General features: G+C 42.8%; 1 long non-coding RNA gene across 1 annotated transcript; it reads left to right on the plus strand.

Annotated features, from left to right (window-relative positions):
• Positions 1-5,037: 5,037 nt before the first annotated feature.
• Positions 5,038-16,720, plus strand: LOC148778286 (uncharacterized). The gene is made up of 3 exons (XR_016036328.1): positions 5,038-5,188; positions 7,340-7,672; positions 16,471-16,720. It is a non-coding gene; the product is annotated as an uncharacterized LOC148778286 (long non-coding RNA).
• The last annotated feature ends 329 nt before the right edge of the window (positions 16,721-17,049 follow it).

Raw genomic sequence — 17,049 nt, forward strand, 5'->3', positions numbered from 1 at the left:
AAAAAAAAATCCAACTATCTGGAGCATTTTATGCACCTGACACCATCATGTTAGTGGCATCAGATTACATGCTCGGTACAGACTTCTACCACATGCTGTTGCAATTAACCACAGGGGAATGTGCAGGCCAGGACCCCTCAGTTATTCAATCATTGCCATAGTACAACATACAGAGCAGTGAGCACTAAAAATGCTCTTGGAACATAATGCTGTATTTCATTAGAAAATGAAACTGTGACTTTCCTGGGAGTGACAGCTCTGGTAAGGATGATGGCCCAGATTTCTGCTTATCACCAGTGCAACGACTCTAATCCTCCAGTTCCATGTCAGGTCTTTGATAAAGAACCTCCAAGGAAACTTCAAGATGGTTTGATTGGCTGAAAACAGTGTCTAGATTTTAGATGCCTGATCAGTCATGAGAACCCACTTAAGGGATAGGTATTAGGAATTCACTAGTCCTTAACGCAGACATTGCATTGAAACCAAGAGAGGTCAGTATAGTTGGAAATGCCTGTGGTACCTACCCCAAGACACCTAAAATACTGTAGCATCTAAGAACTCTGCTTCTGGAATTTACTTCCTACTGCCATCTCTTCCAGGGACACCTGTACCCTCAAGCTCCTCCCAGGCTTGTAGGGACTCCAGGTCATATCTTCCTACCCTGTGAAGCGTTCCAGACCTGTACCTTCCCTCCTCCCTGCCTCCTAACACCTGTACCTGTTAAAGGCCTTATTCTGATCACGTGCTTCTGACTTGGTTTTAGAATTGCTACCATCTAACTAGTGAAACAGAAATTTGAAGATATTATTTTCTGACTGATACTATCTTCTATTTTAATCACAATGGGGTATATCGACTAACAGTGCTGCTTAACGGTAATTAGAAAATAGAACCAAAAAGCAACACTTTAGAAATCCTATAATGGAGTCCTTTGTTTTGTCTCCTGATCAGCTAAAGGCTTTGCATAGCCTTTAAAATATGTATGGTTTTAGTCCTGCAGAGAAAATCTGTCCTGTACAACAATGATATAATCAATGGCAATCGTGAAATTGCAGCTTCAAGAAGAGGCACTGGGCTTCTCTGGGTGGTGCAGTGGCTGAGAATCCACCTGCCAATGCAGGGGACATGGGTTTGACCCCTGGTCTGGGCAGATCTCACACGCCGCGGAGCCACCAAGCCCAGGCACCACAACTACCGAGCCTGTGCTCTGCAACAAGAGAAGCTGCTGTAATAAGACCATGCACGACAACTAGAACACAGCCCCCACTCTCCACAACTGCAGAAAGCCTGTGTGCCACGAGAAAGACCCGGCACGGCCAAAACTTCATAAATAAATAAACCTTTAAAAAAGGTTAAAAATTTTTTAAATAGGCACTGATCCTAAGGGCCAGTCCATGCCAAGACACAAATGAAAAAGATAAATTACTATAGGTTTTGGCTTGAAGGTAGATGACAATTACACCCTTGTTTGGAAGTAGATTCCAGGTTTATTGTTGGTGATATCCCCAGAAGCCACACCAACACCACTTGGGAAAATTAGATTGGGATATACTCGGTTTCTTACTTGTAAGTAGATCTCTAAATACCTTAGTAAGTACAGAATTTATGTTATTGTTACACTCACTGGAAAAGACTCTGATGCTGGGAAAGATTGGGGGCGGGAGGAGAACGGGATGACAGAGAATGAGATGGCTGGATGGCATCATTGACTCAATGGACATGAGTTTGAGTGAACTCCGGGAGTTGGTGATGGACAGGGAGGCCTGGCGTGCTGTGATTCATGGGGTCGCAAAGAGTTGGTCACGACTGAGCGACTGAACTGAACAGTTACATAATGTGACAGAGACAATGTTATGTGTTCATGAAAGCCCCTTCATTTTTCTTCTAGAACTTATAAAACTAGACCTCCGGACTTCCCTTGTGGTTCAGAAGAATCCACCTGCCAGTGCAGGGGATGCGAGTTTGATCCCTGGCCTGGGAAGACTGCAGATGCCAAGAGGCATCTAAGCCCATGCGCCACAACTACCGAGTCTGTGCTCTGCAACAACAGATCCCATGCACTGCAACTAGCGAAAACCCACACACAGCAACACAGACCCAGTGCAGCCACAAACAAATGAATGAATACAATATATTTTTAAAATAACAGATAAAACTAGACCACGTTTTCCAGTCTCCTCTCAAGTTCTGAAGCCCTATGACTAAGTTCCTGCCAATGGAAGGTGGGCAGAAGCCACGTCGGGCACTGTTAGACCCAGCCTCTATTCCTCCTGTATCCCCCACCCCCTTGCCTCCTTACCCTCACTGGACTGTGATAAGAGCAAGAAATATGAACGCTCCTCGTCCTATCCACCCCCTCAAATACCTGCAGCTTGTTACAACACTTATCCCAGTGAAAAAATATGCTCCCTGGTGCTCAGGGAGGTTCAGTGAGACCGAGTCAGATAACTGTCACAGCAAATACCAGGACACAGATTGCAAAAATGATAACGAATGGAGATCCAGGTTCAATCCCTGGGTCAGGAAGATCCCCTGGAGAAGGAAGTGGCAACATAGTCCAGTATCCTTGAATGGAAAGTCCCATGGACAGAGGAGCCTGGCGGGCTACAGTCAGTCCAGGAGATCACAAACAGTCAGACACAGCTAACTGTTGTGTCAGAGAGACTAACTTTCACTTCTTCACCACGGGGTCTGGCTTCATGGTAGATGCCAATTACACCCTCATTTTGAAGTAGGATATTTTTGGCATATTGTTGTTGTTGGGAAATCTCTCTTTCCCATCCCAACTTCCGGTTTTTCTTCCTGAATAATAACACCAACGTTCCTTGTGGGGCTGCACTCTTTTCTGCCCTCCTTTGTGGACTGATGGGACCCCACGGCTCCCTCTGTACAGGACGTTCTACAAGCACTCGGTGGTTTTCATCTGAGTGAATTTGAACAAAAGGAATGTGGTGATGTAGGCAGTAAAGTAATCTCAGCCCCTTGGGTTCCTTGGCCTTTCCCATAGAGCATGTGTCCTCAGCCAGTGCTGAGGAGTCAGACCCGGCATGAGGCACAGCGTATGGGGGCGAGCGTGTGACTTAAAACAGATGAGGGCTTTAAGTTCAGCCTGTGCTCAACAGTTAAATTCAATTTAGAGACTTCCCAAAAACCTTTCTGAAGTTACAAAAGGGCCATGAGAAATCAGCTTCTTTCTTATGTGGTTGCAGATTTAATTCCGCAGTTCGCGAAGCTGCGTCAAAGAGCTTGCACAACACTCTTAGCTGCCGCTGATGGAAAGGAGGCTGGTTGCTTCTCTGCGGTTAAACACCTACAGTGATTACACAAACATTCAGCCCCCACCATTGTGTTAGATGTGTGAGCCGGGGGTTTCCTGCTCCCAGAGAATTCAAAGATGCCTAGCGAAAGAGCCATTGAAAATGCCTGAGAGAGGAAAATACTAAAGGGGTAGACCTGGTGCCTCAGAGGTTAAGCTTGAAAAGCCCATCCCTGGAAGGAAGGAAAGACTTGAAAGTCTCAGAGAAATACTCAGAGTTACAGGATTGAGAGGGGTACTGGAGACTCTTCCCGCTGAGATCAAATTCCCTGCCTCTGTGTGGTCAATGCGAGCCTTTTTCAGCGTCACAGAAAACCTGCCTGTTCCTAATTGCTCCTCACAACTCGAATGTAGGTTCAGGATGACCTTCTGGGAGACAGCAAGCTCCAGCAACTTGAACCCCTTTACACTGACTTGCGGTGCTATACTATGTTTTTTTCTTTAAAACCAAACAGGAAGGCAGAAATATGGTCCCCATCATAATTAATTGGTTAGTAATGTGACCTTCCTCTTATCTGGATCTGTGAACGGGAGAGTCTGTTATTGGAGGCACACAGTAAATGCGTGCTGATCTGACATCCCCTAACTCTGATGTCATTTGTAAGGAAGTTAAAAAATTTTAAATCTCTATAGAAGAGTGTTTGCTAAATCTAGGAGTGGGCTTTCCCTAGTGGCTCAGATAGTATAGAATCTGCCTGCAATGCTGGAGACCCAGGTTCGATCCATGGGTTGGGAAGATCCCCTGGAGAAGAGAATGGCTACCCACTTCCGTATTCTTGCTTGGAGAATTCTACGGACAGAGAAGCCTGGTAGAATACAGTCCATGGGGTTGCAAAGAGTTAGACACAACTAAGTGACTCTCTCTCTCTCTCTCTCTCTCTCTCTCACACACACACACACACATATACACACCTAGGAGCTCATCAAAATTACCAGAAAAGACTGTCATTCTTTGTTAAGATAAATTTAACAAAGTTATTTGGTTTGAGTTGCGTTTAGTTTGTTAAGCTATAACTTACCTGCAGTGAAATGCACAGATCATGTAAGTGTAAAATGTTTTGACAAATATATACCACAATGTACTGTCATCCCCATCAAGTCATAGCAGTGCCATTACCCCCAGAAGCTTTCCTAGTGCCCCCTTACCAACTAACTGTCCTTCCCACCCTCCACAATCACAGTCAACCAATCTTTGACTTCTGTCACTATCTAAATGGAATCAAAAGTATGTACTATTTAGTATCTGGCTTCTTCCACTCCTAATGTCTATGAAAGTCAGTAAGTTTTTCTTTTTTTCCTTTCAGTGGTATTCCATTGGATGCACATACCTGCTAGGGAATAAACTGTGTCCCCTCAAATTCATTTGGTGAATCTCTTACACCCAAAGTAATTGTATTTGGAGATGAGGCTTTTAGGAGGTGATTAAGGTTTGTGGTTATTGTTTAGTTGCTCCCTCATAGTTAGCCCCCTAGGCTCCTCTGTCCATGGGATTTCCCAGGCAAGAATACTGGAGTGGGTTGCCATTTCCTTCTCCAGGGGATCTTCCCAACCCAGGGACTGAACCTGAATCTCCTGCTTGGCATGAGGATTGCTTACCACTGAGCCACCTGGATAAATGAGGTCCTAAGGGTAGGGTTCTAATCCAATAGGATTAGTGTCCTTATAAGAACAGGAAGAAAGAGAGGTCACTCTCTGAGTACACACACCAAGGAAGGCAGCTGTCTACAAGCCAGGAAGAAAACTCTCATCAGAAACTGAATTGGTTGGCACCTTAATCTTGGGCTTCCCAGATGCCGGAAGCATGAGGAACACATTTCTGTGGTTTAAGCCACTCAGTGTATGGAAACTTGTTGTCTGGAAAATTTTCAGCAAGTAAGTATTTATTCAAATATATTTCCGTTCCATTTTCCTTATCATTCAGGACTCCAATTATATGTATATTAAACCTCTTGATATTTTCTCACAGGTATATTCACTCAGTTTTTAAACCTTGTTAGTCTCTCGTTTCAGTTCGAATAATTTCTATTGACCTGTCTTGAAGTCTAAAATTCTTTGCTATGTAGTATCCAAACTTCTATTAGCATACTCAATTTTTTTTATTTTGTATATTGAATTTCTTAAAGAATTTCCATTTGGTTCTTTTTTAATAGTTTTCATCTGTCATCCTTGATGTCTACATTCCTTGCAAAATCTTTAATACATTTATAATTTAAAGTCCTTTCTCTTTCTACTTTATGGTACTTGTATGGTACACTAAAATAAAGTATTCATAGTTCAGATTTTTCCTAGAGTCAACTTTCAGTATAGTTTTAATTAGATTGATTTCACAGACTGGAGAAGGCAATGGCAAGCCACTCCAGTACTCTTGCCTAGAAAATCTCATGGATGGAGGAGCCTGGTAGGCTGCAGTCCGTGGGGTCGCTGAGGGTCGGACACGACTGAGCGACTTCACTTTCACTTTTCACTTTCCACTTTCACACATTGGAGAAGGAAATGGCAACCCACTCCAGTGTCCTTGCCTGGAGAATCCCAGGGAAGGGGGAGCCTGGTGGGCTTCCGTCTATGGGGTCACACAGAGTCGGACACGACTGAAGTGACTTAGCAGCAGTAGCAGCATGTGATTAACATGACCCCCCCAAATTGACTTAAATTTGTCATTTTCATATGGCTATTTATGTATTAAAATCTTAATGAGAGATGCATAATGTCTGTTTCTATATCCTTGAAAAGCTAATTGTTCCAAAAATTCTTCTGATCACAGTTTTCAGTCAGAACAGCAGCATCAACCATTCTGTACACAGACTGAATACCCACTGTGTCACAGGCCCTGACCTATTTACGCCCTGAGGCTGGATACAAAAAGCCATATAGGTGTTTCTTGCCTTCAAGAGCATTAGAATCTAACTGGAGAAATGGGACAGATACCTAAAAACTCAAATAATCTGGCAAAATATATTTTATAATATGCCACATGAGTGAGAGCAGCAATAAATACAGCTCTGTGCAAGTGGTATTCACGAAGAGCTCTGGTGATTAGAAAAGACTTCATAGGGAGATAAGACTGAGGCTGAAAGAAAATGTAAGGTAAATGAGGCAGGGTCGGGGAGGCCTTTAAGAGAAAGACAGTGTTGTCAACATACGAACATAGTACATATTTAAGAAGAGGAGTTCTTAGTAGTGAAGGGAGGATAAGGGATAACCCATCACTACTAAGAACTCTCAGACATGGAGAAGCCACTAGGGAGAATAGTTTCACCAGGAGAAAGGCCTAGGAGGACTGGAAGTAAGAGTAGGAAGTTGAGGGGGTGGGAGGTGACAAAATTGCAAAGCAAAATTACACACACTAGAAAGTTTTGGCTGAAAATTAACGTTTAGTAGAAAGACATTATGAAAATGTTTCACGTTTGTCTAACATACTAGCTATCAAGAGATTAACTTCTCAAATACAGTAAGGACTGAAGGACTTGATGGCGGTGGGGGTTGCAGATAAATAGTTTTATAGGCAAAGATTTTGTTACCTAAAAATACCAAACAAAAGAGAAGGATTCCATTTGGAGCAGGATGATTTTCTAAGCCACAAGGACTCTGAGGAAGATTCAATAAACAAGGGCATTTTAAATGCCAAATTAGAATGAATAAATAAATGACTTTCCCCAGGGAAAACTGGCTCCTTTGAAATTTTAGCACATAGAGTTATAATTGCCAGATTTCCTTATCTTTGGGAAACTAAGCTTCATTAATATTGAACTTGCCAGTTATCCACATGAGTAACAGAGATCTTCAAGAAAAGGGAGATTCAATAATTAGCATTTAACTCTTCATTAAAATATATGAATAGCAAGAGAAAAAAATCAACTTAGTCTTGAATTCCACAAACATAAAAATGATCTTTTATTATCAGACCACCATTTGTGGGACGTTCAATAAACATTTTATCAAAAGTATCTAACAAAGAAGCCCTAGGTTTAGTTGCTTTGAAAAGTTTTACTGTCTTTCCTAAGACACCCCTATTCCCCTCCACAGGTCTAACTTTAAAAATATTGTCTCTGAACCAGACAAAGAAGCCAGCCAGTGAACATGTATTCTCCATAGGACTGACGGAGAGTTGAGAAAACTTCTAAGAAGTCTCTGCTACGGTGCTCACCCCAGGGCCATTTGGAGGAACGGCACCTCTCCCAACTAGTCAAGCATGGAGGCTCTGGCCCTCTGTGCTATGCACACCACAGATGCCCTGCACGCATGAAGGGACAGGATGGGTGAAGAGGATGCTGTCACTGGGCAAGGCTTAGAAACTGGGCTGCAGGGGATAAAGCAGTGGTGGGAGAGACAGATGGGGGCCCACAGCGCCTGGAAGAGGTGAGAATGAAGAAAACCGGCGATTTCGGTTAAGCTAAGGCAGTGATTCCCACACTGTTCAGGTGTCAAAACCCCTAGTGTTCTGATCCTAACATATAAACTAGGATTCTAACATATAAACGAGGATTACTAGCAGAACATAAGACTATGTTACAGATACACACTGGAAAAGACTCTGATGCTGGGAGGGATTGGGGGCAGGAGGAGAAGGAGACGACAGAGAATGAGGTGGCTGGATGGCATCACCGACTCAATGGATATGAGTCTGAGTGAACTCCGGTAGTTGGTGATGGACAGGGAGGCCTGGTGTGCTGTGATTCATGGGGTCGCAAAGAGTCAGACACGACTGAGCGACTGAACTGAACTGAACTGAAATATACATTTGTAGAAATACACAATGCAAAATGATTATTGCCATCTCCCTAGCAAAATAAGTTGTGCCCTAGACACAAGGGACTATTTCTCTGTTTTCCTATTAGCACTTAGGATGTCATTTGGTCATCTGCAGTGTTCACAATCAGGCAAGACATCACAAGTGCCAGTGGCTTGAGAAATAACTTATGAGAGAAAATCAAGGAGATTATTCATTTACTTACATTTATCCTGAGAATTGGCAAAAGACTGTTACATTTTAGTCGAAATTAGCTTGGTCTATCACAAGAAACATCCATACCTTGTTAAGACCCTTGGGCTGTTAACAACTGAAACCTACTTAAACTAGCTGAAACAAAAAAGGGGGAGTTACTATAAGGATGGGGCTTCCCTGGTGGCTCAGATTGTAAAGAATCCACCTGCAAAGCAGGAGACCCATATTTGATCCCTGTGTTGGGAAGATCCCCTGGAGAAGGAAATGGCAACTCATTCCAGTATTCGTGCCTAGATAATCCCATAGGCAGAGGAGCCTGGCAGGCTCCATATAGTTCATGGGGTCACAAACAGTCAGACACGACTGAGCGACTAAGCACACACACCGGAAGGACAGAAGATCATCTTTTGGAATGTAGGGCAGTGATGAAATAAGACTCATACATTTCTGGAACTAAAACTAGCAGAGCCAGAGAGAATCTTTCTCTACCTGAATCCCCTTATTTTCCTCTGCAAATCTAATTTTCTCTGTCTGCCTCTCTCTCCCTCCCTCTCAAAATAGTTCCCTCTGCCTCTCCATCCATAAAGCAGTGGGGTATGGTGAATTTCACAACTCCCAGATCATCAGGGGTAGACTCTGTTGTTTGCTGCAAGGAGAAATACACGCCTGGCTCACTACTCCCACATCGCCAGCCATCTTCTGCATGCTTCTCTGGACGGACTGTCTGACATCAGGACCCTGAGAAATGGTAGAGACTGGATGTCTCTTCTTCGTGATCATCAAATTCTCAATCCTTTGGGTAGAGAGCCTTTATTAAACAATGATTCAGCTATGCATGTTTTAGATTATGAAAGTGGCAGTGGGAACAGGCTAAGGTCCTGCTCTTACAGCATTTGCTAGGAAGTTACTAATCAGATGCAGGATTTCGCTCTGCTAGCAACCAGGATTCCAGATGGCCCCCCAGGGTAGCTGTAGGGAGCTGCTGCCCTCCCCACAGTGAGGGTAAGCACACAGAACAGCAGCTCGTAGCCCCCAGCATCCCCCAATTCAGGTCTCTCCGCTCTTGCACTTTCCCATCAACAGGCAAAAAGCTAAAGCTACTATGTCCTCAGGACAGGACTAAGAAGCCGCGTGAGTGATGTCTAACGCCTGGAGGAGGGAGCCCGACGGCCACAGAGCTGGCTTAGCCCACAGAGCCTGGGGCGGAGGATCACACTGCTTCTGTGACTCCAGACTCGTCCATACTCACAAAGAATTTCACGTAAAAGAGTGACCTGATGTTGAGCACTCTAATCCATCCAGTTGGCATTGTCACATCCAACTTACCTGTGAGCGCTGAGCTACCTAAGTAGATTAGGCAGCCGTCATGCACTGTAGATGGGCAAAGCCTGGTCTTCCGTGAGACCTCAGACTTTTCTGTCCTTCCAAGAAGGGGGGCTGCCTTACGTTGCTGGGGGTCTGATTTTGGCTGGAGGAGAAGGTGGTAAAAAGATGGCTGAAGTGTGAAAGCTAATAAATGGCTATTTTGTGCAGAAGCGGAATAATTTAGGTTATACTTCAGGTAGATAGCAGGTGACTCCTGACTAAATTATGTTGTCCTTGGTCAGGGTAGCAGACTTTGAGTAGAACTGAACGATTCTAGATGCTCTTACTCATAGGCTTACATGCCCCAGGATGCAGATGTGTTAATGCAGCTGCTTGACTAGTGTCGCACAGTGTCACATCCCTTGTCACAAATCCTGAATGCTCCGAGTTATAGGTACCATTTGGGGATTTCTCTCTTAGATCCTGGGTCAGGCTCCTGACTGTATTTCTAACTACAGAGCCTCTGCAGGCCAGTTTTATGCCCAGGCACATGGAAATGTGATTTAACAGGCAAAAAAAAAAAAGATCCCACATGCCTAAAAACTTTTCCACATCAGTCTGCCATGCGCCGGAAGCCCCTGCCTATTTCTCTTCCTTTAAGCGGCAATGCCGCTTAAATCCACCTCATCCTCTCCATCCCCACTGTCATCACCGCCCCTCCCACCCCACCATCACTTGCCTGGGCTAGTGCCATCGCTTCTCAACTAACTCTCTGCTTCCAGTCTTTCCCCAAACAAACCCGCCCCATTACACGCTATTAGAGGTACCTCTTCAAACACGTTTTTCATGTATAACATCTCTCTGTGGCCTGATAAGTGCCAATTTGTGCACAAACCCCTCTGACTGGTGTCTGAGACCCTTGTCAATGTGACAGTAACCTAACTCTTCAGAATCTTCTCTCATGGCCTCCCTGCACTAATAGGGATGCCCCACACAGACTTCCCTGTTCTGTTTCTGGGGTACATCCCACACCATTTACCTGCATATCTTTGTTTCTATTGTTTCCTTGGCTCCATCCCCACCCTGTTCTCTGCCTTTTAATCTCTCCTTCATTCTTCAAGGTCAATCTCAAATGCCATTTTCTGAGAAGCAAAATATGAAAATGCATGTTGTGCCCTTTGTAAACTATTAAACATTGTACAGATACAAGAAGGCAAAAAGCTATCTATAAATTATCTAGTATGGAAAGTTGGATTAGTAAACTGTTGTTGTTTAGTGGCTAAGTCATGTCCAACTCTTTGCAACTCCATGGACCGTAGCCTGCCAGCCTCCTCTGTCCAAGGGATGTTTCAGACAAGAAAACTGGAGTGGGTTGCCATTTCTTCCTCCAAGAGATCTTCCCAACCCAGGGATCAAACCTGCATCTCCTACATTGGCAGGCAGATTCTTTACTACTGAGCCTCTTGGGAAGCCCATTGGGCTTCCTTTACAAAGAACCATAGACTGTGTGGCTTAAGTAGCAGATAGTCTTTTAGTTCCGGGGCTAGAAGTCCTAGATCAGGGTGTCAGTAGGGCCATTCTGCCTCTGAAGGTGTTTGGGAAGAATCTATTCCAAGCCTTTCTAGCTCTGGTAGAGCTTTGACTTGTAGCTACATAACTCCAGTCTCCACACAGTGTCCCTTCTGTGACCAATATTTTTTTTTCCTTTTTATATGGACACCAATTATATTGGATTAGGGTCCATCCTATGAACCTCATTTTAATTTGATTGCCTCTCTAAAGACTGTCTCCAAATAAGGTCACTTTCTAAGGTACTGGGAGTAGGATTCCAGAATACTTTTTGCAAGACATAATTAAATCCATAATAAAAGTTGCTCAATGATACCATTTTGATCATTATTTTGGCCAAAGGAAAGGCCCTAGAGAGTGAGAGCCCATTCCTTCACCACTAAAACCAGAGCCACAAAATGCACGCAGAAGGCTCTGCTGACCCAACTAGTCATCAGTGCTTGGGAGTTCCTGCTTCATAGCATCTGCACATCAGTTTCTATGTTCACCACATCTCAGGACATGGAGGATTATCCTTCTCAGTCTACAGATTCAAGAAGATTGTGTCTTCTGAAGGAAGGAATGCTGTTTAAGACAGCAGTCCCCGATCTTTTTGGCACCAGGGACCAGTTTCGTGGGAGACATTTTTTCCATGAACCAAGTGGGGGGGGGGATGGTTTCAGGATTATTCAAGCACACTACATTTACTGTGCAATTTATTTCTATTATTATTACAACAGCTCCACCTCAGATCATAAGGCATTGGATCCCCATAGGTTGAGGGCCCCTGCTATAAGAGACGAGGCCATTGAAAAGCTTTCCTAGAGAAGGCCAAGGAAGTCTATAGCTCCACCTTACTCTATACTTCGATTATAGTCAATGGGACTCTTAAAATAGTATCATATTCGGGTGGCCTAAGGCTGTGGGTGTCTACCTGGCTGCACATTAGAATCAAATAATGGTGTCTTGATCCTCTACCTGCTCAGCTACTGATTTAGAAATGTAACATGGGCCCAGATTTTGGCTGAAACCAGAGTTGAGAACCACTGATCTAAGCCCTCATGATAAGCTAAAATAGTGCTGAGTACTTTAGTATTTACAACAGCGCCCATCAATAGCTATGAACAAAGAATGGGATTTGTAGTATTTGCAAAATACTCTTTTGCAGTATTTAGATAATCAGTCAAGGGGAAGAATGTATAGTAATTTTGCTCAGAGCACATTGCCCAAGCTATTGAAGTCATGGTATACTTTAGGGTTTTGGAGATAATCATGAGGTTGTAAGAATAAACTCCTTACTGATTGAGCTTCTCACTCAACCCAATGCAATATCTCCTTTGTCTCTTAAGAACGAAATGAATGAAACCAATAGAAATCAGTGCTCCAAGCATTCTTGTCTTGGTAAAAATCCTCAAATTGTTCACTATGTACATTGAGGAATTAGAAATGTACAAGACAAACAGATAGTATCACGCTATTTTAAAGCTGAAAGTGCTTCTTTTGCTCTATGGAAGGGAATGAAGGGACTCTTGATCGTCTAACCAAATAAATTATCTCAAAACCCGTGGCCCACACCAGAGATTACTGGTAAGGTGAAAGCTTGTGAGGCTAATAAACTCATCCTGAAGTCATGATTATTGTTCTGGCATGAACCACATTCAACTCTGGAGTTTATCAAAAGTACAGATGATCGGGCTTTATCTTTCTAGTCCCCTTCACTAGGCTGCCAGTCCCTTGAGAATGTGGACCATGCTTTATTCTTCTCTCATCCAAAGGGGTAACAGGTATGGAGTGAAGCATATAAAAGGTGCTCAGGGAGTACCTGATATAAATGCAGTCTCTCTGTTCTTTGCTAAAACCAGGAAGAGGGAAGAGATGAGAGTGGACCTACCAAATCAGCATTTAGCACACGTGGCCTGTGTCCTAAAATCTAAGAGTCCCCACAGAGAATCAGGAGTGGTACTGCCAGATCAATCAGTACATCAATCAATCACATATGACTGGAGAGTGAAAAAACACAGAAACATCTCCTCTAGTGAAACCTAGCAAAGTATCACTACCTTAATTATGTAGGTATTGGTATTTTATTATAAACTGTGTTTTTATTACAATATGAGTAAATATATGATGATACAATTTCTTTCCAGACATTTTTGCTTCATCTACATACGCTAGCAAATTGATTAGCAAGCTATCTAGATGGCATTGTATTGGTGCTTTTATTATGGATTTCTCATGACTAACAAGAGGCATGAAGTAAAGAAATAGGTACTTTTTTTTCTGGCCATAGCATATGGTGATCTAAACTCTGTCCCCATAAATCTCACAGTGAAATACTGCAAAAGGATGACCTTGCATAGTCCAATGTTAGTTTAATTAGAGGTGTAGACAGCCAAGCCAGTTTTCAGATGTCTGGAGAACTGTCCCATTATTGGGACATTTTGGACCCAATATTTGGTCCCATTATTTTGGTTTTTTTTCTGGTTCCTTTAGAGAGATTCTGCAGTGATTATAAGATGGAATTAGGTTTTGCAACAGTTAAAGACTGTCCTGTCGACAACAGCTGCTGCTGCTGCTAAGTCACTTCAGTCGTGTCCGACTCTGTGTGACCCCATAGAAGACAGCCCACCAGGCTCCCCCGTCCCTGGGATTCTCCAGGCAAGAACACTGGAGTGGGTTGCCATTTCCTTCTCCAATGTGTGAAAGTGAAAAGTGAAAGTGAAGTTGCTCAGTCATGTCTGACTCATAGCAATCCCATGGACTGCAGCCTACCAGGCTCCTCCATCCATGCAACAATCTACAATTTTTTATATACAGTATATATACTTATGTATACAGTATATAAAGATCTGTCATTCTGCTTAAATGTGTTTATAAATTGAATTTATGAGCTGACTAAGATTTTTATAGAATGTTATACTGTAGTCAATAAAACTTAGGATTTCAATCTATTAATTCTTTAGAAATAGATTCTACTGCTTACAAATTGTTGTTTCATTGCTAAGTCGTGTCTGACTCTTTGTGACCCCATAAACTGTAGCCCTCCAGGCTTCCCTGTCCTTCACTATCTATCAGAGTTTGCTCAAACTAGTGCTCAAACTTAATTTTACAAATTAAAATTAAGAAAAAAAAATTTTAAACAAGATACAGGGTTCCACTCAACAGTTTCTACCTAGAAATTATTTTTAAGGAGCCAAGATGCTGTACTTTAAAGTTATTTCAAAAGAATTTAAAGATCAAATTATTTACTAAATCCAATTGCTTCTTCCCTTTCCCTACACCCTCCTGTACTCATCTAAATTTACAAATTTCTGCTATAATTTAATTTTCCACTGTAACTTTTGAAGTTGTTAGTATATAAAGATCTGTCATTCTGCTTGCATACTGCATAAACTAAGTCTCATTGAGAACTTCTCCAGTTTCCAGCTACCCAACATGTTTTTAAACTGAAAAATAGTTTATTGGTATCTGAGTTCAAAGACAGTTCACTCATTATAGGGCTTTAAGAGCAGTTCAATAAACTCTAATACTGTAAGTATAAAAGCTTCAACTTGATTATTCAATCATGGCTAAAGTCACACTTAAGATTCCTATATTTCAGCAGCAACCTGCTAAATTGTCTTTTTATAATTAATAATATGCTAGAGGACAAAAACATCTGCATAAAAATTTCAGGACAAGAGAGTACCAAAACACAGATACTGTTTCACGGTAAAATTTTTAAAATGTGATCTTGCCCTGGTGGTTATAAGTTTTTGCTCTGGCGGGGTCAACTTTTTGGTGACCACAAATACAACCATCACAGAAATTACACTCTGCACTCTGCTTGCTTCCCGCAACACATAGGGTTTGTTCAGGGACCGATGGAAGCCTGTTCCCAGCTTCATTCCTTCATCCTTCTCCTGAGGGAAAAAGGCTGCTGCAGTCCACAGGAAAGAGAGCCTTGGGCTTTGTGGGAATCTTGGTGGAGAGAATTTTCCCCTGCAGGCAGAATGTATGACTGAAGATAATCACTCTCCTGCTCACCACAAAGTAATGGATTCTGGAAAGGCTTGGCTCAGAAACGCATCTGGACCCCAGAAGGGAGATCAAGTGTGGTCTCCTCTAAGTGTGGGGTTCCTCCTCTCTCTAAGAGCCCAAGGGGAGCTTTCCTGAGCTTGACCTGGGGAGTGCATGGAGTCCAGGGGGCCACAAGGCTTCCTCCAGTGCCTCTTCAGGGGGCTTGCAGCCTGCTCGCTTCTGGACCACTGACCTAGTAGGTAGAAACTGTGTCACCTTTCCCTGCTTAGGGAACCGCTGAACTTAGGGTACTGGATCTGAGTCCAGAGTAACCAACAGATAAAAAGAGGAACTTTCTTAAAAGGAAGATCAATCAGAACCAAAAGAACTTGCGTGCAGGAAGACAGAACTGCTGGATGATAGACAACAACTGATGAGAAGGCAGTGGGGGAGGAGAAAGCTGGGGAAGTGAAAGGAGAAGGTGAGCAAGCTGCTAGAGCTCAAGGAGAGCCAGTCTCTGATGCTCACTTCAGATGCCACAGAGGAGATAAAGGGGAAGAGACAGCATCGTAAAGGGAGGAACAAGAGCAAAATCAGGCCAATAAAGGAACACCGGACTTCCCAGGTGGCTCAGTGATAAAAAAATCTGCCTGCCAATGCAGGAGATGTGGGTTCGAGCCCTGGCTTAGGAAGATCCCCTGGAGGAAGAAATGGCAACTCACTCCAATATTTTTGCCTGGGAAATTCCATGGACTAGAGGAGCCTAGCAGGCTACAGTGCATGGGGTCACAAAGAGCTGGACATGACTGAGCACACATTTATACAGAAACATCCCACACTCCTTGGAGAAGGAGGCTCCTGCCAACTTTGCCCGGAGAAACTTCAGAATTCCTAAGTGTATGCCCTCTTTCCCTTACTGAATGCTAATATTTATTGAGGTTTTTCCTATCCCTGGGTCCCCGGAGGAAATATAACCCAGATGCTCTGGTTTAAGAAGAGCTACATCCAGACCTGATACAGATAGTACTCAGAATATCAGAGTATCTTTGAATATCCCTCAGAGATCGTGAGCTCTGAACCTGATGTTCTCAATGGATGGGTCTTTCTCGTTGTCTGCCTTGGGCACAGGGAGTAAGCAAAATATATGGTGACCAAAAGGTGGACTGTGGTCATCATAAGGACTTTCACAGATATTTCCAGCTCTCCTCCTGCCAGACACACAGTAAACCTGCTCTTGCTTTATCCTTTGAAGTCTGGTGTGGCCATGCTACTGTCTTTCAAGAATAAAATAAGAAAAGAGGAGATGCATGGTGCTGTGAGCTAGGGAGTGATTTCTGTGTTCCCTTTCCCTCTCCCCCAGAACAGCAATCATGGAAGCATCTATCAAGATGGAGCCTCTGTCAGCTTTGGTCCCAAGTGACTACTATGAGCAGAAGCATCTATTTTGGACCACAAGAAAAATGTATCAGATAAACACTTCTTAGGTTAAGCTACAGAGATGTGAGAGTTGTCACTGTGACAAAATCTAATTGATACTGACTGATTCACATGTTAAACTGAATTAGAAAATCCTGCTCTTTCTGGAATAGGTATTATTGAAAATACCTGAAAATGAGGCCCTCACATTGAAAATGACTTCTCCATACTGGAAACTTTTAAAATTATAACTATGTTGCTAAATTCTTAATGAAATCTTAAATAAATCAACAAAAACTTTGTGTGAGGATCACAGTTTGTTTCGGGTCAGAATGGAAAGAAAATTCTTAAATATCACTTTGAGACAATTATTGAAATGAATGTACACTCACACACCCTCATGCTCTAGTTTGAGAAGCATTGCAGATAGTTTTATGTGTATATATATACACTATATATTATATTATATATAATGGTATACGATAGTAATTTATACTATATAATAGTGTATATACTATATTCT

This window comes from Moschus berezovskii, chromosome 3 (assembly GCF_049115385.1).
Source record: "Moschus berezovskii isolate FMDL1 chromosome 3, NW_MosBer_1.0, whole genome shotgun sequence".
NCBI classification, from domain to species: Eukaryota; Metazoa; Chordata; class Mammalia; order Artiodactyla; family Moschidae; genus Moschus; species Moschus berezovskii.